Consider the following 26,516-nt stretch of genomic DNA (forward strand, 5'->3'; position numbering starts at 1 on the left):
CTTGGGTTCCCACAGCAGCGTTATTATTATGGCTAGCTGAGCTTTCATCCCAACCCCCCCCCCCCGCTGCACCTGATTTCTAGAAGCAAGAAAAAGCATGGTAAAAGAGAAGAGAAAATGGCTGCATTTTCAACAGCTGTCACAGTGGGAACATCCAGTGTTAGCAGCACTGACAATTTATTTGTATCCCACCATTATTCTTTTTACAAATACCAAGACGGTGAATATATTCAACACATCTTCCTCCTATTTTCCACACATCAACCATCCTATGAGGTGAATCGGATGAGAGAAAATGACTGCCTCAAAGCCACTCATCTGTCTTTCAAGGCTAAAGTAAGACTAGAGCTTATGGTCTCTCTGCTTCTGCCCCCACACTCATTCTGTTCTGCTTTTGAAAAGTTATCCTCTTGATATAGAAGCAGACCAATGGGATAGAAAGACAGAATCCTGATCCCCTTCACATAATTTCTTTCCAACATTTCACTTGGTTGAAAAAAAATCAAAAGAAAAATGGAAAAGGGTAAATGTTCTGTTAACAGGAGGAGATGCAATGTAATATTACTGTGCATATTACTTATCTCTTTGTAAAATCTGCTTTGAATTTCTCACATAGATAAATGAAGGGAAAGCAGTATAGATTATCCACAAATGATTAAAATGAGACCCTCTACTCTTGTCATGAACAAATACTGGAAAAACACCTTTTCCCCTAGGATCTGGGCTGGGTGGAAATTGCATGCGCACTTTCTTGTTACCAAGGAACACTGTACAGTGTACAGCGTACAATGTTCCTCCGTCACATTGAATTGATTGAGAACTAATAGGGAACTTCACTCTTAGATGGTATCTGGGAATTGTAATCCTCATTTCCTTCAAGAGTTTGCTTTCTCCAGCAAATTCTTCGCAGCTCAGGTCATCCAAACCTATTTTTAAATGGCTTAAATTCATCTTTTACTATGCTGAACACAATTAAGATGGCTTATCTTTGTGAAGATAAAAATATCTTGGGAGTTCCAAAGATCACATTCATTTACACAAACTTCAATACAAAGGAGGCAAAAGTCCAGACCTACTTCTGCTTCTTTTATTTGCTTGTGAAAAAAATGCTATTTATAGAGATGTCAAACAATCTTTTTAAAAACCTGACTCACAGGGACCATGTCATGGATATTCTGATTCTCAGCTTTGAACAATGTAAGAAACCGTTACTAAAACACAGGAATAGAAGACCATCTTGCAACTTCCAGATGAGAGTGTTTGAGATTCAGGAAGGATACCAAGGGTGTTCTTGCAATAATAAAGCTTACTAGCTGCTGCATTCCTTGCAACTTATTGTTTTATTTATATTATTTTATATTCTACTTGCTTATTATTGCTCAAAAAGAAGTGGCTGATAATTTAAAAGCCTTTTCCACCTTTTCCTGCAAAAAAAAAATGTGGCAGGTTAGCAAAGGGACACTTTGCCATTTTAATTATGTACAGTAGCTTCAATTAGTTAGGGAATTAGCAAGCAATGGAAATACTTTTCATTGTGCAAAAGTTCAAAAACGATTTGCTGTTGGTATCCAAATCTGAATGAAAATAATAGTCATTCTATAATAAAAAAATATGTAGCTCAAATTATTTCAGATGCAGAACCTCATATACAGGTGGTAGATCTTTCCTGTTAAGATCCACAATGGATAAATAGAATTAGAAATATGCATTTACTCTGTTTTGTTATTAGTGGCTGCTATTGTTAGCTTATTATAGCATTAAAGCTAGTCTCCCGGTAGATGATCTTTAGACTAACTACTATCAGGGCTAATAGCTATCAATCTCCATGACTTCTATGAATGGGTCCAACCCTTTTTTTGAAGCCAGCCAAATGGGTAGCAAGCACCACATTCTGTGATAGCGAATTCCAAAATGTAATTACATGTAATGTAAAAAAAAATGTGCTGCCTGAGAAAATATACGAAGTTTACCTCCTACTAACCAGACCAATGCACACAAAACCCAATGTCAATTATTTTGCAGAAGCTGGGGGGGAGGAGAGGACCATAAGAATCATTCCTTCACTCTGATTGAAAACATCAACAATTAAGTAAATCATTAACAATCTACTGATATCTGAAATTGCTGCCTCTCTCTATCTAACACAGGGGTTCTCAACCTTGGCAACTTTAAGACTTGTGGACTTCAACTCCCAGAATTCCTCAGCCAGCTTTGCTTTGCTGGCTGAGGAATTCTGGGAGTTGAAGTCCACAAGTCTTAAAGTTGCCAAGGTTGAGAACCCCTGATCCAACAGCAGGGGCTGGCTGTGAAACCCACTCTGTCCTACATTAATACAGTGCTATTACACTGAAAGCTTATGCATCAGAGATAAATTCCTTGTGTGTCCAATCACATTTGGCCAATATTTCTATTCTATTCTATTCTATTCTATTCTATTCTATTCTATTCTATTCTATTCTATTCTATTCTATTCTATTGAATTAAAGTATTACACAGTCACTGTTTTAATTTGGGGTATATTGCCTTTTCAAAGTCAAGTTTTCCTAAGGCAGTTTATAATTTCTAGAGATGAATTCAAATAATAACTAGTGCCTTGCAGAGTTTACTACTCTGACCTTTGTTTCATTAAAAAAAGTGTTGGGTCTCAATATGAAGAGATATAAATAATATAACAGAAACTATATAAAATATTCAACTGCACTGTATGCACATTTTCAGTGTCTTAATATTCTGCAAATTTTATCACATCTTCCAACCACCTCACCCAAAATTAAAACATAAAATTAATGCTACTTTAAGGCCAGTCTTAAGGTGTTATATTAGATGATTTCCAAAATGCCATCCGATTCTCATGTTCTGTGATTCTATTACAAGTAAGTCGCAAAAGTACTGAGATTCAAACATATATGTGCAACTCATTTCAAGGAAACTAAAAAGGGTTACTACACCATCACTAAGAAATGTATTATCAAGCAACTGTGGAAAGAGCCATAATGCAACAATACTATTGAATGTTATAGGTGGATTATACTTCTCAAATAGCTAAATCACAGCATTTAAAATCAAGCAAAGGATACCTTAGATCAGGGCTTTTCAACTCATTGTATGCGTACCACTGGTGATACTTCGGCACCTGGCAGGTGGCACACGTATGATGGGTTGAAAAGCAGCGGCAGGGCCAGAGATGCCTGGGGGAAGAGTCAGCTGGAGCTGCCGTGTTGCTGGGGCTCTGCTAAGAGTCCAGGATCAGCGCGTGCAGCTTCAGCTGATCGGTGCTTCCAGCGCATCCAGAAGAGAAAAGGAGGACAAGGGGGGACAGAAGAGAGGATATAAAAGGAGTAAAACCGGTACTTTTTTCCTTTTTTTTTTTTTACTGTTTGTAACATTTTGCAAGATAATAGAATAAAATACAAAAATACAAAAGCAAATAGTAGGACACAGTGGGGAGAAAAAAGGGAAGGAAAAGTGAGGTGGAGAAGGGAAAAAGAAAAGGTATTGACTTCGGACTTCTTCTGCTGCAGCAGAATGAAGCATTAACATCAATCCTCAACTTTTTACTTTTCCATAATAGTATAAACTAGCCATTTCTATAACAACAAATCAATCTAATCAGTAAAACCCAAAATTCTCCCCTCTTTTTTTTTTAGTCATCAAGTTTTTGACACCTTGCTAAGCACTGGTGGTACTCGAATACTGTCATGTCCTAAAAGTGGTACAATCTGTGAAAAGGTTGAAAAGCCCTGCCTTAGATAATAGTCACAGAGTTTGCAATTTCACTATGCATTATTGCTCACTGCTCCACAATAGGCGTTTTATAGTATTGTTTGATCACTTATGAAGATACATTACAGAACAAAAAGAGCTCGGTCACAAACAGAGATAGTGATAGTGATAGAGACAGAGGCAGAGAAAGAGAGAGAGAGAGAGAGAGAGAGAGAGAGAGAGAGAGATGTATAATCCACAGCCTGTATATACAGGTGCTTCTATAACATCACATGGACATATACATGTTTCAGCAGTTATGCTATTATAGCTGTTCATTTGAATTCATCAGCCCTGCATTCAAACAAATGTTTTAACACAATACCTTTTCTGTTACATATTCCTACTGAAAAATTTATGTATGTATTTATATATTTTGTATAGTAACTCATTTGTGATTATGGGTAGCTCACATAGTTAAAACAAAGCAACAACACAAAAAATAAACTGCAGGAAAATGATAAAAATACAATAACCCTTAAAAACCAAATTAAAAAACTAATTAAAATTAAAACCATAAAAAGCAGGCAAGTGCAAGTCACCATCAGTATAACCATTTAGCAGGCGCCAAAGCATAACTAGGTCAAAAATGGTTAACTTACAGAATACACAATAACAGAGTTGGAAGGGACCTTGGAGGTCTTCTAGTCCAAGCACTTGCTCAAGCAGTAGAGCCTACACCAGTGTTTCTCAACCTTGACAATTTTAAGGCATGTGGACTTCAACTCCCAGAATTCCAGAGCCAGCATTGCTGGCTGTGGAATTCTGGGAGTTGAAGTCCACATGCCTTAAAATTGTCAAAGTTGAGAAACACTGCCCTACACTATTCTGGAAGATGCCTGTCCAATCTCTTCTTAAAAACTTCCAGTGATGGAGCACCCCCAACTTCTGGAGGGAAGACGTCCCCCTAATTAACTGCCTTCACTGTCATTCTAGATCTCTCCTTCACATCCATTACCTTTTGTCCTGCCCTCAGATGCTTAGATCCTATGTTATTTTTCTTCTTTTCTTATTAGTTATTACACCTCATCAATTTAATTCACGTATTGCACTAAGCTACTGTTTGCTTAACTATAGTTCATTAAATAAATCACTATTTCTCATACAAACTAAGTAAAAACTGGTTTCCAATCTCCAGTAGCTAGATTAATACATTTGGCTGATATACTATGACAAGCAAGCTAAATTATGGCTTAGCATGAAATATGGACCCAGAGGTTTCCCCTTAGGAAAATGCTCAGCTGCAACTTATATTCTTACTCAGCATATAGAAAGACAGTTTGGGGTAGTTAAAAACCAGATTAAGAACAGGAGACTATAAATACTAGTCCCACTTTAAGCATGAAGTCAACTGGATGACCTTGGACTAGTCACTCTCTCTCAGCCCTGAAAGCAGGCAAAGACATGACCATTTCCAATATCTTGTCAAGAAAACTGCAGGCATTTCTCCAGGCAATCATCAGGAGTCAACACACACTTGAAGACACCAAAAAGAAAGAAAGAAAAAAAACTACGCAGAAATCAAGTGATAAATCCAAGCTATATTATAAGGATAAATCAAATGAGAAATTAACAGCTCATCAAAACAATTGAGAAAATATATCTAAGTGCTTTAGATTTCCTGTCTTTTGTCAATTGACCACTGATCAAAACAGTCTATCTTTTGAATAAAAGATCAATAATGCCAGACAAAACCTTGCATTGATAGTGGCAGAGATTCCATACAGGAATATTACAAAGGTTCCAGGTAAACAAATGGGATTAAAGAGCCTTTATATCATTGATTCCAAAGGAAGATCAGGATCTTACAGAGCCTAAGAATTATAGGCCAATTTCATTATTAAATGTTGATTATAAGATTTTTACAAAAATTTTGGCAAATAGATTAATGCAGGTTATGAAGGACTTGATTCATAATGACCAAGCAGGATTTATAACAGGACGATATATGAAATATAATGTTAGACAAATTATAAATTTAACTGAATACTTGGATAAGAATAATCAGATTCCTGTGGCTTTTATCTTTTTGGATGCTGAAAAAGCCTTTGATCAATTAGATTGGAAATTTCTATTTTCATTGGTAGAGAAAATGAATTTTGGGGATAATTTTTTACATGCACTTAAAGCTATATATCAGCAACAATCCGCACAAATCGTTGTAAATGGGGGATTGACTGAGAATTTTAATATTGAAAAAGGGACAAAATAAGGATGCCCATTATCCCCATTGTTATTTGTTTTAACGTTGGAAATTTTATTGATTCAGATTCGAGAATCAAAGGTAGTTAAGGGAGTAAAGATAAGGAAGAATGAGTATAAATTGTGGGCCTTTGCGGATGATTTGGTTTTAATTTTGGAACAACCGAATCAAGCGATTGATTGTTTATTAGAACTTATAACACAGTATGGGAATGTCTCTGGTTTTAAAGTCAATAATTATAAGACTAAGATATTATCTAAGAATATGTTAGTTAAGGATAGGGAAAGTTTGGTCAAAGCCATAGGTTTTCAGATGGTAAAAAAGGTTAAATATTTGGGAGTATATTTAACTGCTTCAAATGGAAAATTGTATAAGAATAATTATGAACCATTATGGGGAAAAGTACAAAAGGACTTAAAAGACTGGAAAAAATTGCAATTGTCATTGTTGGGGAGAATTTCAGCTGTAAAAATGAATGTTCTACCAAAGTTCCTTTTTTTGTTTCAGATGATACCTATTTTTAAAAAAGAGGCAAATTTGGATGAATGGCAAAGGGGTATCAACAATTTTATATGGGCCGGAAAGAAACCAAGGGTTAAGTTTAAGATTTTACAGGATGCTTGAGAAAGAGGGGGACTTAAGGCACCCAACTTGAAATTATATTATGATGCAGCTGCTTTAACTTGGTTAAGCGATTGGCTCAACTTAACAAATAAGGATATTCTGTTTTTGGAAGGTTGGGACTTAATATATGGTTGGCATGCATACCTGATTTTCAATAAGAAAGTTGATCGGATTTTTAAATTACATATTTTGAGGAATGCCTTACTTCGTGTTTGGAAAAAGTATTATTACAGATTGAATTACAAAATACCTATCTGGGGGATTCCCAGACATGCAATTGAGGGAATTTCTAAGGGGACAAATTTCGATAAAATCTCGTATAAAGAATTGTTAATTTGGTCTGGTTTGAATTGGCATTTGAAATCCCTAGATGTATTAAGGCAAGAAAATACTCTACAGTCATGGTTTCAATAGATCCCTTTACTTTCTCCAAGGGGTCCTAGTTTTATTTTAGAAAGTGAATTTAAGGTAAATCATAGGATCGGCACAAAGAGGTGCTTTGCAAAGGAGTAACATATGTTTTTTTAAAACATTGTGTCTTTTGGAAGGCTTGTCACAGCTGCCATGGGAGATTTCTAGATTCTCTGCATGTGTATGCATAGGAAATGCTTCCACTGAGGCCACTAGCAAAGAGAAGCATCAATATGTCCAAGTGAAGATGACCTGGGAAAGATCTCACACCAACTGGGCTGAGCTTTCCAGAGTCCAAGAGGGTGCTTCATTCTTGTCAACATACTTTACAAAGCAGCTCTTGAAGTATTTTACACAGTTTTGGAAATTGGGCCAATTAACATACATGGCTATTTGTATCATATCCAGCATTATTTTTTAATGATATGGTGGTAACAGATTCTGGAATATTCGCCTTTGAATTTTAAATTTCTGTTATCCATGATAAGATAGCATATTTTAACACAACCTCCCTTAAAGGATACATTTTAGCTGTTTTAACTATCATTTCTCCAGTGGGGACATCAGCCCATTATGGTCTCTTCTGCCAATTTGAAATGCTGACAAGATTTGAAAGTCATTGACCCCCTGTGGGTGCTGCAGAGACAAAAATATTTTCACCTTCCACTCCAAGAAAAGGCAAACAAAATAAAAGGTTCAGTAATGACAGAAAGAAGAAAGTGACAAAATATGTCATTTTCATGCCTCTTAGCTTTCTGTGGACTCTGCCAAAACCTAAGTACAAAGCCATAACTGGGACATCTCTTAAATCAGGGGTGTCAAACTCAATTTCATTGAGGGCCACATCAGCTTTGCGGTTGCCCTCAGATGGTCAGGGTGAGTGCGGCCTACTGGGTGGGTGTGGATGGAGTGGGTGTGGCCTACTGGATGGGTGTGGCCAGCTCTACATCGTTCGCATCAAGGGTGCCTGTGGGGGCCTGGGCAGGAATGGGATAGATCTGAGGGTCTCTGGCAGAAGGGAATGGGACCAGGGCAAGTGCCAAGGCATGGTCCACTGGAGGAGCCTCACTGTTCCTCTCAGGCCATGCGGAGGGGGGGGGGCTTATGGAGCTAAGACTGAATGCGTTTCGGCATAGATGGCCACCACAAAATTGTACATTAGCTCCCAACTGGTCTGGGCCAGGGCCAAGGCAATGGGGGGCATTCCCTCACTGTTTCCAGGTTGGCTTCAAGGGCCACATGAAACCACTTTGCGGGCCGCATCCGGCCCCCAGGCCTTGTGTTTGACTTGTCTGTCTTAAATGGTCTGAAACTGTGGAAATGTTTGAGGAAGAATTCTCTCCAAAAATGAAGTCACAACATCTCAAAAAAGCCCCCAAATTGCTTCAGAGCACTGACAAATTTTTTATCACTACAATGATACCTGGGCAACGCAATGAAGATGCCATAAATCTTTACTGCAGAAATTTCCTAAATTGTCTACAAAACCCAGTTTACCTTTACTATACATTTCCATAAGTCCATTTGGAATAGGCATGGCAATTAAAGCAAGGGTGAAGGGCATATATGGCACCCAAAAGATTTTATTTCAACGTCCAGGAACCTTTCAATTTTAGCTACCAAATTTTAAGTTTTAATATGATCAAAGGAAAAATAGAAAGTCCAAAGAGAATAGCCATATTAATTGTATCTATCTGATTGATGAAATGTATATAAATATACATTTAATATAATATAAATATAATATAAATTTATATACAGTATTTATTTCTTTAGAATGGGCTCTATAAATATAAATTTAATACAATATTTATTTCTTTAGAATGGGCTCTCAAAGGCTAAATGCACCATTGAGCTCCAATATACAGCCCAATCTAAAAAGACTTTCTAACTACATATAGGTCATGGTACAAGTAGTCCTCAACAGTTACAAGTAGTAACTCAACGTGGTACAAGTAGTTACAACAGTTCGTTTAGTGATCATTCAAAGTTACAACGGCACTGAAAAAAGTTACTTATGACAATTTTTCACACTTATGACCATTGCAGAATCCCCATGGTCATGTGATCAAAATTCAGATACTAGGCAACTGACTCACATTTATGACCATTGCAATGTCCCAGGGTCATGTGATCACCTGAGATCTTCTAACAAGTAAAGTCAATGGGAAAGCCAGATTCACTTAACAACTGTGTTACTAATTTAACAACTGCAATGATTCACTTAACAACTATGACAAGAAAGGTCATAAAATGGGGCAAAATTCACTTAACAAATGTCTCACCTAGCTACAAAACCTTTGGGCTCAATTGTGGTCATAAGTTGAGAGCTACCTGTATTAAGAAAATTTATCTGTGATACTTAGCCTTCTGAAACTTCTACAAAACAAAAATTCATTGTTCCTTCACTCAGACACATTATTTGATTATTCTACCCAAGTAATATCTAAATGCTTCTATTATAGTTGCAGAATGTAATGCAAGCTAGTAATTCTAATGTTTTTCAAAGTATCTGTTTTTTGGGGGGGGAAGCTTGTGCCTTATATACACATACCTGGCTAAAAATCTGAATTCAGTCAGGTTTGTTTCCAAATGTATGTATATGATTTATTGTTGGTAAGTTGCAATAACAATTAGTAGTTCGGTACCTTACCAAATCTATTTTTTTAATTTAATTTTAATAACAGACCACAATTGTTCCATATTTTTGAACAAGTTTATGGAAATTTATGTTTTACAAACGTGAGCTACCATCAATCATATCAATTCTGAAGCTCAATTTTGTTATATTTAAGTTTCACTATATTGAAAGGTTATTTAACCTTTTTTGAGGAGGTTTTTTTCTTACAACCTTTTACCTACAATGCAAGGATGCATTTTTGTCCTCCTATTTTAAGTTTTCTGAGCAAAATTCACACACAAATTGAAAGCACTGAGATTGGTTGAACATGAATATCTTATCAGAGGATTTCAACTCTTGATTTCTGATAAAGCTACCTATACTAAACAGTCTGCATCACAAGAAATACAATTTTTATCCTATATAAACTGTTGTTTGGCTAAGTGAAACTTATCCTCAATAGTAATGGTAGTTTCTTTAATCAGCTGCTTCTTTACTCATTACTTCCATCCCTTCAATTTTCCTTTAATGATTACATTTAAGGATTATTCTTCTGTTTAAGACAGATGCTCTACTGCATATATTCCATACTTATCTTCACCAATGAAGCTTTTATGACACAATTCAATTGTATATCTGAGAACTTCCTTTCTAACTGTAAATCGTTGTACGGTAGTGACCTTGAACTGTATTTGACTCAACAACAATGGTAAAACTGACAAGTTACATAAACTATTTCATCACATTTTTAACTACATTTAAGAATTCAGTATTATAGTAGCTACAACAGACATGTCAAACTCACGTATTGGGATGGTTTTGCCATTGCCAGCAATGGGGTAGGCATGGTTTCCGTGTGACGCGTCCGGCCTGTGGGCCGGCAGTTTGACACCCCTGATCTACAACATCAAATCAACTGACATTCTTGGAAACTCAGAAGCTTGTATTCTATTTGGAAAAGCTTGAGTTAACTTAATAAAAGTACTGACTTTTATTTTATTTTCTCATACAAAATCATTACATTTTTCAAAAAAACTTTCGTTCTTGGGAAAACCATACATGGTACACAATTTTCTTACTGATACAAAAGAGCCTGAACATCATATGGATCACATTGCTATGCTAGCAAGGAAAATCTTTTTCCCATTAATAATACTAGTAAGACAAACCTAAGACAATCTAGGACAAAACTGCACTGAATAAAAAAATGAATTATAATTATCCTGAAAAATGAATAACAGACATTCTAAACAAATGTAAATTTAAGTTATGTTCTTCCATTTAACTCAAGAATTTAGTAGGATATAAGAATCACCTCTAAACTGAGCAGGATGCACTTTGTTTTCGTTTTTTTAAAAGAAAACATTGGATGAACGAAGCAAATCTGAAACTTTTCAGTTAACATTTTCTTCCCCAAATTTTAACTGCTAATTATCATCTTTAAAAACAAGTAGCAAAAGCATTTATTACAGATTTTTATAAGCATTTAAAGCCAACAGCCAACTCTACAGCATTCAAAATTCCCTGAAATTTCTTAAGAAGTTGATAAATGTTGTTTCAGATATTGAAAAAAAACTTAAATATACAAAACAACATGTTTTTGAACATGCAAATAAACAAGAGATGGTTGGCATACAAACTAAGAAAACAGACAAAAAAGAGGATGAAACCAAGCTTCAAGAGGGGAATAAGGTCTATATGGATAATAAAAACATTCAAAGACTTTTTGGGAATTATTATACCAATTTATGTAAAGAAATTGACAAATGTAAAAAAAGGTTTTTTTAAAAAAAATCAACCAAAGCAATAAGTATGGTATTCTGTGTGTTCGTATGCATGAGTGTGTGTTTGTGTGTGTGTGTGTGTGTGCGCGCATCTGCATGTGATATATTCAAAGATAAGCAGTAGCAGCCCTACTTTTTCAAGCATGGGAAAAATTATTTATTTGGCTATATATTTTAATAACAGCCTCCTACAATCTCCTGATTTTAGTGCAATTTCTTAAAAAGAGGTTGTGAAGAAACCTCATGCAAAGCAGGAAAAATACCCCAAATATGAATAACAATGATCCACAATATCAAAGTAATCATCAAATATTGCTACCACTGCCAGTGTAAATTAACCAAAAAGGAACCAAAAAGCTTATACAAGCTCCTATCTAAAAATCTAGGCCTCACAATGAATAATCAATATAATCAATAACAAAAACTAAAGCCTGATGTCAGGTAAACGACCACTGAACTAAATTGATATAAACAAAAGATTATATATGACAATTTATATTCAATACAATGTTCAAATGCTTTCTGAGAACTGTTGGCACCACATTCACATAAACACTTTCTGGCTTTACCTTACAATTCTCTCCCCCACCCCACCCCCCATCTCATTCTTTGCCAAAGGAAATCTTCCAAGCCAACGTTTCCACTGACTCAGTCTGATTACTGAAACTTCACGTCCAAAGAATAAATTGTATTAGTTTGTTGCTGTTTTCACATGATAATTATAAATCCGAAGGGAATTTGGGAAAACGACCATAGGGAAATCCTTTCGCAATGCCCTCTGTGCCTACATGACACATCATCAGCACCCCAAATGAATTTGTGAGGGGGGGCGGCACAGCCGAATCGAGATATCTGACACATCTGCCATTACACTTCGCAGGGGAAATGTAAACAGATACGGCTGCAGTTCTAGCTGACTTCGGATCGCGAACGACATCGGCCACCAAAGGTTTCCCCCTCTGACACAAAAAGGATGCTAAACCTAGGAAATGACATAATAACGTTCCCATAGCCGTGAGAGCCGCACGCACACATAACGACTGACTCATTCGCTTCTGGTTCTTACCCTCCCAAAGATGCTGTGATGTAGAGGAAGAAAGGACGGGGGCGATTGCCAGCGCCACCCCAACCATCCACAGCAGCCCACGCAAACAAAGCAACTTCTCCCTCCCTCCCTCCCTCCCTCCACCCACCTGCCTGCCCACCCACCTACTCACCCACCCGCGGTCAGCGCAGCAGCAGAGATAAGCCAAAATACCAGCATAACGAGAGCCTCCATCGTCAGCCCGCCAGCACCCACACACACACACACATACGAAGGCGGCGACTCCCCTCAGACTTACCAGAAGCCACGCAGTCCGCAGCCGGCCCCGGGAGGCCGAAAGCAGCAGGCAAAGCACAGGTGCGGGAGGGGTTTTTCCTCCAGGGTCCGCGCTCCCGGGTAGGCGAGGCTTCCTGGCTTCGGCGCGATCCTCCATGCACCACGCTGCCTCTGCAGCGGCGCCTCTGGAGGATGCTGAAGGAGGACCGGAGTTGGCTAGAGAGGGAGGGGGGCGGAGCCGCTGCCCCGAGTCCTTGCAGAATCCGGCTCCTCCTAGCGGCGGGGGCTGCTGAATCCGCTGCGACCCGAAGGACGCTTCCCTTTCTCCGCTCGCTCCTCACAGCGCCCACTTTGCCCGCTGCGGCTTCTGGGCGCGGGAAGCTTTTTCTTCCCACAGGGAGCGAGGGGAGGGGAGAGGGGAGCCAGGAAAGCGCACGGGCCCGCTCAAGAGGCGGAGGGACAGCGTCCCTTCAATCCTCCCCGGCTTCCGTTTCTCTCGCAGGCTGGAGTCAAGCGGCGAAAGGCAAACGCGGCGAGTCGCCACCGCGTACTCAAAGCCTCTGCCGAGGAAAGAGAGGCGGGGTCAAGGGAGGCGGCGGCGATGGCGCGCGGCGTTTGCTCTGGGGAGGGGGGGACGACGGGGAAGGAATAGTAAGGGCGGGTTTTGCCGCGCTGAGAGCAGAGGGTCGTTTACTGTCAAACGAAGCTACGTTGCAAGAAGCGTGGCTTAAAATGAAAAGGGAGACGGTTCCCCCTTTCGCCAGCGTTAAAGACCGCGCGCGTTTTCCGTCCGCGCCTCCTTTCCCCTCCTCTTTTTATCTTTCGGGGGGCCCTCCCTTCCCTTCCCTGCTTGCAGTTTTTTTGGATGTGCGTGTGTGTAAACGCTAACCCTAACCTCCACCTCTTTGCAGGGGCTGGAGAAAGAATTGTGGGTAATTCCAGTTGCGCCTCTCTGACCGCGGGACTCTCCCGCCCGGCCCAACCTAGCACGCGCCCGAGCCGCGCCCCCTTCAGCCGCCAGAAGGAAGAAAAAAAAAACCTTCCTAGGCATCGGGAGACTTGCTTGCTGGTGCGGCTCTTTCGCCTTTCCCTCTTCAGCGCGTATTTTGCTGCTGAACATCATCAATAGAGAACGGTAGTAGCTGGACTCATCGATCCAGTTAAGCCGGAAGGTGTGTGCGATCTGTAACATGAGAGTTATGACTGACAATCCTGAATGTGGTACCCAGTTGTACCCACGGGCATTTCCACTGGTGCCCACTGTGATCTCTGCCCCACCAGGTTTCCCAGTTAGCATTTTGCCAAACAAAATATGAACTTCCAACATTGTCTTGATTTCTTACCTAAATGAGCCCCATAAGAGATAAGGCAGCTGTAGCGCACTGGGGAGTTTTGCAGAAGTATCTAGAAGCAAATGCGGAGGGCAAGGAGGGTGGCTAAAGAATGTCAAGCAGCCTTCTGCTAAACTCATTGCTCGCTATAATAACTTCTGTCCCCCACAGCAGTCATTTTATTAATGGCCAAGCAATTCCAGCATCCAATGTTCTCAATATTCCCAAATGTGCCCACCAGCCTAGAAAAATTGAGGATCTTTTCCACAGTGCGGTACGCTGGTTGAACTTAATTAAACAATGACATATTTCATAAACCAAGATGAAACGCATCCTAGTGTAGTACTAAACATGAAGCCATTAAATGTCAGGACCTCCAGAATACTTGTAGAATTCCACTCGTAGGATAAAAACCACATTCAGAAGCACAGAGCAAGCCATATCGTTGCCTTTCTTTTCAAAAACTCTGCCATATTACTACATTATTTAATTCCAGAAAATGAGGGTACTTGGGGGGGAAGGGAAAAATGGGCAAGTGACAAATGTATGATGAGGACATCATGCAAAAGCCACAGCTTGCTTTCATCATAGGAATCAATATATAATCACAGCTTTTACGTGATGACATGCTTATTATTTTGACATCATGGTTTACTGAGCCTATGTGCTATAAAGCCACAGTTCATTTGCCTGGTAAGAATTGTTATAAGACAAGTAGGAATATTGTGTAAGAAAAGGTTTCCCCAGTGCCATTTAATGCACTTCTGAGCACATCTGAAAGACAGAAATATAGTTTTAAGTATACTTGCACCTTAACATTATGAAACTAAGAACCACATACAAATATATTAACAGTCATATTTCAATGTTTCTGTGTCTTTACAAATAGATCATTTTTACCTGGCTCAGTATCAGTTTCCACCTGGCTCAATATCAGTAACTGCAAGAGGGATCTAGGAGTCCTATTAAACAACCACTTAAATATGAGCTAACAGTGTGCTGCAGCCATCAAAACAGTCATTGCAATCCTAGGCTGCATTAACAGAGGAATAGAATCAAGATTATGTGAAGTGTTAGTATTGCTTTATAACATAAATTATAAAGTAAATCCACATTTGGAATACTGCATCCAGTTTTGGTCGCCACAACATAAAAACAATGTTGAAACTCTGAAAAGAGTGCAGAGAAGAGCAATAATGATTAGGGGACTGAAGGTTAAAACATATGAAGAATGGTTGCCGGAATTGGGTTTGTCTAGTCTAGTGAAAAGAAGGACTAGTAATGTGACCAACCGTCCTCCTTTAGGGAGGACAGTCCTCCTTTTGTGAGTTCTGTCCTCCCTCGAAAAGTGTCCTACATGTCCTCCTTTTCGATATTTGAAGACTAATCTGCAGGGCTTTTTTTTTTCTCATAGAACGCTCAGAACGGCGTTCCGGCACCTTTTCTGATAGTTTTTTTTTCAACTTTTGCATGAGCTGTACTACTCCCCCGATTGGCTTTCGAAAGCCAATAGGAATTGCTGCTGAGCGCGCCAAAACACCCGGCCGGCAAACTGCACATGTAACTTTAACTTTGCACCCTTCCCTGCTACCCAACTACACCATCTCCTAGTTAGTCCCGAAGATACCTGGAGGAGACTGGAGCGGCGACGCCATGGTAACTTTCTCTTGATCTTCGGCCCTGCTAGGGCAATAATGGCTGTGGGCGCAAGAGGCAGGGGTGGCGGGGCTGCTGCGGGGTGTGAGGGCAGTGGTGGCCGGCTAACCCACCCGTGCTGTGGGAGCCGCGGGGCCTGCTCTACACGGGGCTGCGCAGAATGGGCGGTGGTGCTGGCGGGGTGGCTGCAGGAGGGGTGTGTTGACGGCGGGCTGTCCCCTGGGCCCGGAGCAGGCGCAGCTGGTGCTTTGGGAGCCGCGGGGCCTGCTCTACACAGCGGGGCAACAGTGCTGGCGGGGCAGCTGCAGGCAGGGGCATGGCATGTAAGCATAATTACAATATAAAATGTTATTGTTACAAATGTTTTTTATTATGCATTTATCATATTATAGTGTATTCTGTATTGTTGCAAAGAATAAAATGTTTCTTTTATTTACAATATTTTTTTCTTCAATTTATTTGTGTCCTCCTTTTCATTGTAAAAAAGTTGGTCACCTTAGGACTAGGGGTGATGTGATAGCAGGGTTCCAATATCTAAGGGGTCGCCACAAAGAAGAAGGAATCAAGCTACTCTCAAAAGCACCAGAAGGCATGACAAGAAGCAGTGAATGGAAACTAATCAAGGAGAGAAGCAACCTAGAACTAAGGAGAAATTCCCTGAGAGTGAGGACAATTAAGCAGTGGAACAGCTTGCCTTCAGAAATTCTGGATGCTCCATCACTGGAGATTTTTAAGAAGAGATTGGACAGGCTGAAGTGGTATAGGGTCTCCTGCTTAAGCAGGATGTTGGACTAGAAGACCTCCAAGGTCTCTTCCAACTATTTTATTCTGTTATCTGGATTGCATTTATCAATTCATGTTCTGGAAAAATAACTTTAGAATATATATATGCCCTTGAAAAGATCTGTATGTACAATATTGTCTACATTAAAATATTTATTTAAATAGCTGTCCATCTTAAGAAATTCTGGGTAGCTTACGACAAACATAACATTAAAATTATGTTTGTTGTAAAATTAAAGGATCCAGATCAAGGCAGGACACATTTATGCCTAGACATCCAGTGTGGAACTTCAGTATGAAAAGAAGCCAACGATGAATGGGGGAAAAAAGCAGTTTTTCAATATTTTCTGCTAACGGGGTGAAAGTGCAAAAGAATAACCTATTTTTGTTGCAAAGCACATATCCCTCCCCTCTATCCTGGAATCCATATGAAAATGGTATTGCCAGAAAGTTAAGCTTTTAGAATTAAATCTCTTTAAGCTGTTTTTAATTGATATGTGTGCTTGTGTGTGAATTCTTTCAGAGAACCAAATACGGATTACACAAAATACATTCAAATAAGATACTGCCATCTGTTCTGTAAGAGAACCGATGTAGTCTGATGGATAACTCAATAGTAAAGAACATACTGATTCAGACATTATTTTCAAGTCTGCAATGTGGATCCTATGTCTCATAAACACATCTGATGTTCAACTAATCAACATATTATATGAACAGACTGCTTCAACTATCCTGGAACATTACTAAAATCTTTCCATCAGGATATGTTCCGAGACCAGCCAATTCCATCCACCCTTTAAGTAAGGAATTCTATGCATGAAAGCAGACTTTCTGTTAAATTGAAGATAATAAAGTCACCCTAAAGCTTGAGAGCCAGTTTGGTGTAGTAGTCAAGGTGCCAGGGTAGAAACTGGAAGATATGAGTTCTAGTCCTGCTTTATGCACAAACTCAGCTGGGTGACTTTAGGCCAGTCACTCTCTCAGCTCTAGGAAGCAGGCAAGGGCAAACATCGCTAAGAAAACTACAAGTACTTGTCCAGGCATCACTAGGTGTCAACACTGGAGCAAAGGCACACACACAAAAAAAAAAACTCCTGAGGACTTCACAGATACGTTATCATGTCTTCCAAAACCTGAAAAATTGGGCAAAATGGCATTGCCACAAATTTACTGCTTTTCTGCAAGATTTTGCTGGTGTGGAATTTTAATGCTCCCTCTCCCTACTGTAAAAACACTTTACTAATTAACGCAAAATGTAACTTCATTGCTTGCTCGTTCTGCCTATGTCTTATTAAGAGAGGAATGGCATTTTTAGAAGCCAAAGTTGAATATTTTACAACCTCATCTGAATAAGCTGGTTATATTCCATCTGCAGTTTGCAAATTGCATACATAAACTGTTGAGTAAGTTTTGCTTTGCTCATTCCCTGAAATCAGGCATTTGTTCCCCAGCTTAATGTAATGTTACTAAATGGGGAGTCTGGCAATGACATTATTAAATCTTTCTAAGCAAACAAGTTGGGGCAGAACAAAGTATTATGACTTCAGTTACAAACAGAGTTGCTTCATTGATCCAACCCAACATTGGTTACACAGCAATGGGCATTCTTCTCTCTGTTATCTGGCTATGGAATATACTTTTTAAGGAGGTTTATTTGACTTCCAGATTCCTAGTATTTAGGAAAATGGAAAAAGTATCTCTCTTGCCAAGCTGCTAATTAATGGCTTGAATTTTAGCTTTGATTTTAATTTCATTTTATGTTTTATACAGTAGTCTATATTTTTTATTTTAAGCTGCCTTGACTGCAGAATAAGCAGAAAGATAGAATATAAATAATATAATAAGTTATAAGTTACAATAAAATGAAGGTTCCACTGTAAAAATAAAGTGCATAAGTCACATTAAATATCAGCAAAAGTGTGGAATGATTGGCCAAAGATATTTAATACTATATTTTTAAAAAGTTTGGTTAAGTAGTATTCAGCATGAATATCTGGGGGGAAAAAAGGAGGGACACGGAGATGTACTGCGGAATAGTCAATGAGATAATGACATTGTGATTAACTTTTCCATAATAAAAAAGGCTTATATCTTTAGTGACAGGGCCAGAGCTATAGTATTCTGATCTTTTAGTGATGTCTTCTCCCCACTTTTTCTGCACGAAGTCCAAGCTGATGCTAAATTATAATGTGGTTTGCTTGATTTTCACTTAAATCATTTGTGCTCAATCCATTAAGCCATGGTTGATTAAGCCATGGTTTAACATAATGTTTGAATTCAAATATGCCACTACTATGGATGCATGGGGGGTTGCTTCCAAATTGCCATTACAACTTACAAAACTTAGCTACATTTGTCTACTTCCTCAAAATTCTGACATGCACAATTTATTTTTTGGCACACACGTAGAACAGTTACTATTCTGTGATTTTTTTAAAATGATACCATAAGCCACATGCCTAAATGTGCCAATTATTGACTAAATTGCATCTTTAATGCAATGATATTTGATAATATCAATAAATGATCATACTGGTAACATATTTATTCCAAATACAGTCTGAGTAAGTGGTGCAGTCCATGTTTCAGGGCTTTAAAGATGTCAGTTGAATAAAAGTTGAATATGCAAAATTAATATTAATCTGGATGTTTAATACTGATTGAAGAAAATTGCTTCAATAGATCATATTTAAATACTGGAGAATATAGTAAATAGAAAATAGTTACATATGCAAATTGAAAGTTAATTCAATTTAGATTGCTAATAATTTGAGATAGGGTGTTTTTTTTTCAATTTTATTTGATAGGAAAATTATTAAAGTAACGGCATGTAAGCCATGCAGCAGCCCAAGCCCTACAGCACACCTTTCATTTGCATGAAGGAATAATCCTTCCAGTATGAAACACCATTTGGTCCAGCTGAACTGCAAACAGAAGTATCATAAAAGCCATTGATCTCATGACACAGATTTGAAGGCTGTACAGAGAAAACATGGCCTTTCGCAAATTTCAACAAAAGCTTAGGTGCGGGGCTTAAATTTGCTTAAGAGGATGCTTTTTATGTGAAAATATGGATACATCAAACAAAGGTAGGTTACCATTGTGCCTGATCTGAGATTACTTCCACTGCTGAAAGTATACCGTATTCAAAAGTTTTAAAACAATGAAGCTTTCCTTGGCATTGTATAAATGTTAGAAAAACATAATTAATTATAGGAAATAATGTCTACCTATCCATTTATCTGGAAAATTTATAGGATCTTCTGTGCTGTGTTAGTTTAACTACTACTTAAATACATTACATCTGTAGCATGGGATACAGGTTCAGCAATTACATTCTGTTTTGTCTGGATCTTTGAATGAACAAGAGGGAAAAATAAAATGAGAGTGACTACCTCATAATCAGTTTTCAGAAATTATGCAATAGGAAGCAAACTGATCCTTTTTTCCCTATTAAATATGTTGAATTCCAAGTACATGGTTTTAATGTATAAAGTTAGAAAGTTGTACCATTGTTTGGAAGTATAGATAAAAATAATTAAAAGCAAGTGGCATGTTTGTTTCACCTCCTTTATACCCATTGACATAATTAGTGTTATTCATGGTAGTATATTGCAAAGTTCACCTCTTCCTGTTTTCCAGCAGCAAAAGAAACAATATTCTTATCCAGGGCTTTTTTTCTTATAGAACACCCAGAACGGAGTTCCGGCATCTTTTTTGGATGGAATCTTGTAGGGTAGGCAAGGCGGGTTGTATGATGTGTGTGAATTCCAGCACTTTTTTTTTTTTTTTTTTTTTTTAGAAAAAAAGCACTGTTCTTATCTATGTCTGGAAACAGATGTGAGAATAACAACTAGATATTATATTTCCAAAAACGGGGAATCCAAATTAATTTTTTTCCTTTTTCACCCAGCAAAACCAGGATCATCCTTGAGCTGACTTAAATCTCCATATGGGTATATAAAATTAGTAACTTCCAGGCAATACATGGATCACTAAAATGCCATAGAGAACAGTGGAACTATAGCACAAGTTAATTCCTAGCAATACAAAAATGTTCTTACTGAATAGCTTCCAGGAACTATCTTTCTCATGAACACTGGGTTTCCAATTCCTTTCAACCATGCCTAGAATGTTTGATGACAGCTGAACAAATGATAAGAGATAAAGCAGGCTGGTAGCGAAAGGCAGATTTTATCAGCTACACATTTCCAGCACTTTGGAAAAAGTTCATTCAAGATCAGTAAGCCAAATATTTTCCTGAATGGGATGCATGTAAATAAAAGTTTAAAGGTTAAGCCGGCAACATTAAATTTTAGGACAATTTGCTTTGTGTTTCTTTGCTTAGCATTATTTTAATGTATTCTAAAGATTCAGGACCAAAATATACATCCCATGGCAAGTGATTTATGAAAACTTCTCCAAACATTTCTTTTGAAAATATTAAACTTCATTCAAAAGACTGTAAAATAAAAAAAGCATCTGGAGAATAATGTTAACCAGGTGGACTGTCTTTAATAAGGGTATACATACATTTTCAGCAGTACTGGGAGAATGCTATTTATTTTTCATTCAGATATATTTACCATCTTTCGGTAGAGACTACCTAAGTAAATAATATATAAAAACTATACAAAAAAGGCAACTGCAAAATAAATATCATGAAAGTGTTTAATTTTCTGCATAGCATTTTCCTGATCAAAATCAAGAATGCATAATCTATGAAAAACTGGATAACAATTCATGGAGAGGAAGAAAAAGGTGGTTTTGCAGTTAAATATGAGACAGATAACAAGCACTATGTCAACCAATAATTGTAATGTGTTAAAACTCCATAGTATTGTTGTGACCTGAGATAGCCTGAAGCCTTTTGATATATATGAGTTCATCAATATCTTGCTCAATTGTCCTGTTAAAAAGTATTTTTTTTCCAAGTGACCACTTTGAAATCTGTAATGAAATGTTTTGAAAGATTGAAATCCTCTGATATGCCTCACCCTTTTTTTCTGAATCCTGATGTCAAATATGACCATTAATTCTTTTGTACATAGTTGGACTGTTTGGTCTATGTTGAATCTAGAAGGATATTGCTAGCAAAGAATGGTATATCTCACATCAGACAAAGAGTATGTGATTAATACAATAAATTTCTAACACATTACAACTTTTAAGTGATAAGATACTTGCCTTACATATAACTTGTACTTTGATAACCATTCTGTCTTTCCCCATCCCCCTTTTCTGCTCACCTCATCCCAATTTAAATCCTACATCAATTTAGCACCTCATGCATCAGATGAAGTGAGCTGCAATTCATGTACTTTACTGTAATAATCTGAATCCTATTCACATAAAGCAGTGGTTCTCAACCTTTCTAATGCCGTGACCCCATAATACAGTTCCCCATGTTGTGGTGACCCCCAAGTGGGTGTGGCCACCAATAAGAGGGAGTAGCACAGCTAGGGAAAAGGGAAAAAAATGGCGGACAGCGTGGTTTGGCGACCCCCGTGAAATGGTCATTCGACCCCAAATGGGGTCCCGACCCACAGGTTGAGAACCACTGACATAAAGCAAGATACAATTAAAGTCTAGTTGCTTAATTATAGTCTCTCTCTCTGAAACAGCAAACCTGCAGTACTTTTTCTTTCTGACATTCATACATTTCTCCATTGCTTTTTTTGTAAAAAAAAAAAAAAAAAAAAGGTGCCGAAACTCACACACGTCGTACAACCTGCCTTGCCTACCCTACAAGGTTCCATCCAAAAAAGGTGCCGGAATTCCGTTCTGGGCTTTCTATGACAAAAAAAGCCTTGCATTTCTCCAAGATTGCACAAGAGCAGAAGAGATCTATTCTACCTAGTAGAAAATTACACTGCATTTATTAGATTTCATTTACTGTCATTGTCATCTCCTTTAAATCAGAAATTAAAGGAGTCTTCCAAGCTGACTTATGTTGCAGTTTTTGCAGTCACTCATATAGTCAGCTTCTGTTTATATAGGGAAGCAACAACATTCTTTCAATACTCAGGTATGATATTAATGTCACACTGGTTGCACAGCAATTCTACCCCGAAGCACATCTATATTTTAACAATTCTCTACCCCATCCAGTCCAGCAAGTTTACTGTTATCCAATGTTCTTGCAGCATTAATGACTTCCTTTTCATGTATTTTTCCCCTTGGGCACTAACATTTATAATGTTTGTTTGAATTCCACTTGATATCAGTATGCGCCATCAAATAGTGAGTTGGACTCTAAGCACAAATATATGGAGAGGCTGAAATAACAGTATATTTGATATGCATAACACATCTCAGATAATAATTTCCTAGAGAATAGCACCATCACATCCAACTGCCAAAGAGTACATTTACAGCAGGAAAGAAATTAATTAGCACTCTTTGTTTCATGCATCAGTCATTCAGCCACTCCAGGAACATATCTATTTTTTAAAAAAAAAATGGTTTTATTATATTATTATAAGCCAAAGGTATTGTTTTGATACATTATATTATTTTCATACATTGGTATTTATACAGTATTGACTAGACATAATTAACACTATAATGTTTAGATAACTTAGATCTTTAAAGATAGAAAAGAAAAAAGATATATCAGTATTAACTATGATTTAAAATATTAATGTTAATATGGAGGGGAAAATATTATGAAAGGTATATTTTATTCTTGTTACTAAAAATATCTAATATAAGGATATTAATAAACAAGTATCTACACTGGGGGACATTTCAGAGTTACAAGAAAAATACCATTGTCCAGTTCAGAATCATATCAGAAGTGTCAGCTTCACCAAGTAGAATAGACCATGAAAAGAAGGAAGGCTAAAATTACTTTTACTAAGATTGACTACAATAACATAATCTGCAAGTCTGATTGTGAATGCCTCCTCCCCTTCTTGTATCCATTAAATTAAGATGGTGTCTATTTGAACCACTTATATATCCCTTCTTCTTTTTAGATTTAAGCTACGTTTTTCTCCTCGTTGCTTTGGTAAAGAATAGATAGACAGCTTATCTCATTTTATACCTTCAATGGAACAGGATGATGGAATGCTGCAGACTAGGCTACCATACATGTACAACAGAAGGCAAGTGTTACCACACATGTATAACAGAAGGCAAGTGTATTAGGATATTCACTGCCATAAATTGACCCCCAAAATATATATATATTTTTAAAAGGGTGGATAAGAAAATCTAACAGGAGTAGATTCCATTTCATGGATATACATGAACTAAAGAGTAACCCTGTTAGTTGCATTCAATCATGATAAAACTGATGTCTCCATTCCAACAATTCCTAAATATTTTAATAACAGAATTAGTAGTAACATTCTTCTGTTTGGTGGTTCCAAGATAATACCGGAGATGCTGGGCATATGTACCTGGATCTTCTACTCCCCTTAATAATATCATTTCAATTGTTTAGTTCATTGTTATTGAAGATATTAATATGGCAGAGGATGTGAACTCAGATTTATGATACATTTTAATAAATGGGACCACCCTAAAGAAAACTGAAAATAGCTTAAGAGATAATAAAACACTAATTTTGCAAAACACACTAGGAGGAGTCTGTTAGCACATTTTCTGGCTAACAGATTTTATTAAAAGAAACTTTTGTGAGCTGCAACTCACTTCATCAGATGTATATTGTTACGTTCTGAGCCTGTGGAAGCAGGCTCGGGGCATTGCAACGGTCCTGGGCAGGTGCAAGCTGCCTGGGACCAGACTGGCTGTTGCCAGCAAATGCGCGCATGCGCGGGTGCTGGCGTGCCAAATGTTGCAGATTGGCCCGGGAATGGCCTATAAAAGAGGCTGGGAGATTCGGGCGTTGTCGGCGTCTTGTAACCAGTATGCTGAACAGAAATAAAGAAGTTCTTGAGAACTACAACTGCTTCTCATGTCATTGCCATTTCGCGAAGGACGCAACACTGGCGACGAAGGTGGGATTGCCTTACATCGACCGAAGACAGGTGTAAGCTTACCCGAGAGAGTCCTGAGCGGTAGGAACGGCGTTGACTCGGAAGCTACCCGCCAATCCAGCAAGCATCGGGGGTAGGCTGGCTGATAGACCCTTCCTTTTCTACAAAAATGGCAAAAGTAGGAAGACTTTCAGAATTCGACGTCTCGCATCCGGAAAGATGGAGTCTTACGTAGCCAGGGTGGAAAACTATCTTAAAGTCAACCAAGTAAGAGAAGATAGTTTGAAGGCCGCCACCCTGCTGTGCATTTGCGGTCAAGACGCATTCGAAATCGCTGAAAACATAGCAGCACCCGTACCTCTAGAATCTGTTAACTACACAGATCTCAAAAAACTACTCAAGGAACACTTCCAGCCCAAGCTGTCCGTCATCACTTGGCGCCACACCTTTGAACAGAGGGATCAGCGACCCAGAGAATCAGCCAAAGAATACATTGCTGCGCTGAGAAAAGCCGCTAAACACTGCGAGTTCAAGGATCTAGAAGAACGGCTGAGAGACAGATTTGTATGCGGACTGAGGCAGAGAGAATTACAGCAGAGACTTTTTGCTAAAGAAGACTTATCATTCCAAGATGCCTTGAGAGAGCTTACTGCAGAAGAGGCAGCAGGCGGCACCATCAAGAACATGAGGCCAATCAGAAGCACTCCAGAGGCTGCTTCCGTGCACCAGGAAGGAGCCCAAAGGAACCCAGAGGAGGATCCTGACGATGAAGTAGATCGTCTTTACCCCACGAAAGAAGGGAAACAGAAAGGAAGCTCTTCAGCTCTCCCCAAGTGCCTCAGTTGTGGAGGTCGCCACAAGAGGACCGACTGTAGATTCCGCTCTGCTATCTGTAGGGCATGCGGAAAACAGGGATACATTGCAGCTGTGTGTCTGGGCCGTCAGAAGGTACAACCTCGGGAAGAATTGCGCCTGAAAGGTACCAGGGTCCCCAGCCAAAACAGGGTGGGTTTCTGCGCTTCGCGAAGAAGCATTTATAGGACAGGCACACACAAGCCCATCAAGAAAAAGCTATCACTTAAAGTGAAGCTACAAGGGGTTCCATTGGCTATGGAACTGGATATGGGGTCTGCACTTTCAATCATTTCCATGCACACGTTTAGGAAGATTTGTTCTGGCAGCGGATTTCAGGCCAAGCTGAGGCCTTCCGACATTGTGTTAACAGACTTTCAAAACTCCAGAGTGTGTGTTAAGGGGGAGGCCACCCTTAACGTACAGTATAAGGATTTTGAAGGTCCACTAGATGTAATAGTAGTAGGGGGGGAACGAACGAGTCTCATAGGACTCGATTGGTTTGAGGCCTTGGGAATACACGTCACAGGGCTCAATAGTTTGCAAACACTTGACCTACAAGAAGTCTGCAAAGAATTTGCAGATGTTTTCAGCCCCCAGCTGGGCACGTACAAAGGACCCCCTGTATCACTGAAGTAAGACCCCACTGTCACCCCTATTAGAATTAAAGCAAGAAGGGTCCCTTTTGCTTTAAAGGGTAAAATTGACACTGAATTAGACAAATTGATTCAGCAAGGAGTTTTAGAACCTGTCGACTCCAGTCCTTGGGAGACCCCCATTGTCACGCCTCTTAAGGCAAATGGGGACATTCGCATCTGTGCAGATTACAAATGCACTCTGAATAAGGCATTGCAGCAACATGCCTATCCTGTTCCTGTGGTCAGTCATATCTTGGCCTCCCTCAAGGGGGGGGCGCGTTTTTGCAAAGCTTGATCTAGCTCAAGCGTATCAACAGCTGCCTGTTGATGATGCTGCTGCTATAGCTCAAACCATTATGACCCACAGGGGGGCATTCAAGGTAAAGAGGTTACAATTTGGAGTAAATGTCGCTCCTGAAATTTTCCAAAGCGTAATGGAAAACACACTACGGGATATACCAGGGGTTTGCCCCTATTTTGATGATGTCTTAATTGCAGGAGACTCTACACACAACTTAGCTGAGAGATTAAGGGCTGTCCTGCTAAGGTTCAGGAAAACGGGCCTCAAACTTAAGAAGGACA

General features: G+C 38.8%; 1 protein-coding gene across 4 annotated transcripts in view; it reads right to left on the reverse strand.

Annotated features, from left to right (window-relative positions):
- HECW2 (HECT, C2 and WW domain containing E3 ubiquitin protein ligase 2) overlaps window positions 1-13,303 on the reverse strand; it is a 155,138-nt gene extending 141,835 nt beyond the window's left edge. For 2 of the 4 annotated variants that reach the window (XM_039347961.1, XM_039347957.1), the window contains exon 1: window positions 12,748-13,303. The gene's annotated coding sequence lies outside the window, so the exon portion shown is untranslated. Of the gene's footprint in view, window positions 1-12,621; window positions 12,705-12,747 lie in introns of those variants that run through there. The other 2 variants (XM_039347958.1, XM_039347959.1) reach the window with 2 other exon arrangements.
- Window positions 13,304-26,516: the final 13,213 nt, after the last annotated feature.

The sequence above is a fragment of the Crotalus tigris genome, unplaced genomic scaffold, assembly GCF_016545835.1.
Source record: "Crotalus tigris isolate CLP2741 ecotype Arizona unplaced genomic scaffold, ASM1654583v1 scf7180000018105.1476442, whole genome shotgun sequence".
NCBI lineage: Eukaryota > Metazoa > Chordata > Lepidosauria > Squamata > Viperidae > Crotalus > Crotalus tigris.